The sequence below is a fragment of the Suricata suricatta genome, chromosome 7 (assembly GCF_006229205.1).
Source record: "Suricata suricatta isolate VVHF042 chromosome 7, meerkat_22Aug2017_6uvM2_HiC, whole genome shotgun sequence".
In the NCBI taxonomy this organism is placed as follows: domain Eukaryota; kingdom Metazoa; phylum Chordata; class Mammalia; order Carnivora; family Herpestidae; genus Suricata; species Suricata suricatta.
The window spans coordinates 125,887,159-125,889,623 of record NC_043706.1 but is presented as its reverse complement, the minus strand read 5'-3'; positions in this window follow the sequence as shown (position 1 = coordinate 125,889,623).

The following is a 2,465-nucleotide window of genomic DNA, read 5'->3' as shown; positions in this document are numbered from 1 at the left end:
TCTGTCCCTTTTTTTCTCCCTGCCCCTCCCCTGCTTACTCTCTCTTTCTGTCTCTCTCAAATAAATAAAGATTTAAAAATAGATAAATAATAAAATACATGTGATAGATAATTTCAACAATGTCCTATAGCAAGAATTCTTTTTTTACTTTAAATTTCCAGGGTTCCTTTCATTCCCCCGGGGTGATTAAACCACACAGAAAATAGCTTTGATATAGAAGTCTATGTTGACTACATGCATACTAGAGAGGGGGGCATATTTGAGGAAACCTGTGATTCCTGGCATTTCTCTCTGCTTGCCACTGAAGGTTTAGATAATTTGCTTGAAAGAAAACTAAAATAAATCTATCTGAAGGGTTAGAGCATAGGACATAAAATGAAAGCAGGGATAGGATGAAATGATAGAAGTACACTTTTGGTTTTTGAAGGAGCAAATACTCATTTAGTATCTACAATATGCATGGTAGGACACAAGACACTGAGGGGAGATATAAAAACCATCCAAAACATGTTTCCAGGGGCTTGAGATGATCTGTGAGCTGACATTTATTTGTGAAACAGGCAACAGTGGCATGAGGCTCAAGTCAAAGTGCTGAAAATAAATAGTATGTGCTATAGAAGTTTCTCACTGAGATCATGGGGTAGGAGCTTAAGAGAGAAGTTCATGCATTATCTTACGTGGGCACAGGTGACTCAGAATCAGGCTATGTGTGATATTTGGTGGAGAAAAAAGAAACTAATGAGGCTAGAATGATTTTCCTTGAGCAACTGAAAGCAGGAGCTGAGACTTTACCCATGGGCACTAGTCATTATAGATATCTGAAGAGAGACATAACACAGAAACATTGGGGGAGGAAAGACTGGTTAGGGAACAGCCGAAAGCCAGATTTGCCTAGGATGATAACTAGGAATGAATGGGAAAGACAGGAAGAAAGGATTTCTGTTTTTGGTTGTCGGGACATGGAAAATTACTGAGCTGGAAGGGGCAAGAAGACTGCAGTTTACAGCCTGAATGACTCAGATTGTGGGGTGACCCAGTATCAGCTAGGTGACTTAGTAAATGGGGAAAGCCCCAGATTGTAATAAGTACAATCATGGAATCAGGAGGTTTTTTTTTAAGATTTATTTTATTTTTAGAGAGAGAGAATGTCAGCTGGGGAGGGGCAAAGGAGGGGGGGGCAGAGAGAGAGAGAGAGAGAGAGAGAGAGAGAGACAGAATCTTAAGCAGGCTTGATTCCACAACCTTGGGATCATGATCTGAGCTGAAATTAAGAGGCAGACACTCAACTGAATGAGCCACCGAAGTGTCACAGAAACATGAGGCTTTAAAGCTAGCAAGAGCATCTATGCTAGCCCCTTCATTTTGCAAAAAAGCAACGGAGGCAAAGGGCAGATAAGTGACTCAATCCAGGATAGCAAACAGGCATAAGGCTGTAGCCACATCTGGGTCTTCTCCCATGAGGTCATCCTGTCTTTTCCACTATCCTTTCTGCTTAGATCTTTGTCTGTTAAAGTCTGGACTGAGGACCAGAGTCCTTATGCAGCCAAATACAACCAAATAAGAAAAAATAGACTGAATTTTTCAAAAAGCTAAATTTTTTTCACTTAAAGAACTGACCTTTAGTCTGTGATTATGTTCTGGCTAATAGTGTTAAAATCTTTCATTTATGAAATACGAATTAATATGAGCAGTGCAATTTTTACTATCTTACCACAGTAAAAAGCTACTAATCAGGGTGCCTGTGTGGCTCAGTGGGTTAAGCGTCTGACTCTGGGTTTCCCTCAGGTCATGATCTCACAGTTCTGGGTTCAGCCCCACTATGGACTCTGTGCTGACAGTGAGCCTGCTTGGGATTCTCTCTCTTTCTCTCTCTCTCTGCCTGTCTCTTCTCTCTCTCCCTCTTTCAAAAATAAATAAATATATTTTTTTAAAAAGCTAGTAATATAAGTTCTTTCCTCATTTTTTAACAGCGGTCTTTAAAATCTAAAAATCTGAGAGTCACTTCCCTGCAGGAAGGCAAATTGCGAGTGATCTGTCTTTTCCAAGATGGTAAAAAAGTAGCCACAAAACGGATTACAAAACAGTGTTTTCAAGTCTCTGCTTCACCCACAAGGCCAGGATTAAAGCCATTTTCTCTTTATCATAGTTCTCTTGTGCTGGGAGTGGTCAGGAGCCCACGGAATGGACCCAGGGGTATGGGTGAGGTGATGGTATGTACCCCCCTCCCCCAATCCAGGATTCTGAATCAGTTTCTTGGCCTTACACCAAGGCTTGGTGCTAGTTGCTAGATAATGATCCTAATTCTTTGATACGGCCATGTGATATTTCTTTAATCCTCAATCATTTGTAAAATCTCCAGCAGAAGTGACTTCAAGGCACCCTTCCAGCTAGACTGTGTCACTTTTCCATGCAGACAACCTTGCTGCAGTGGTCTGTGTGTAGAATGCCTCTGTCCCTTACAGAAA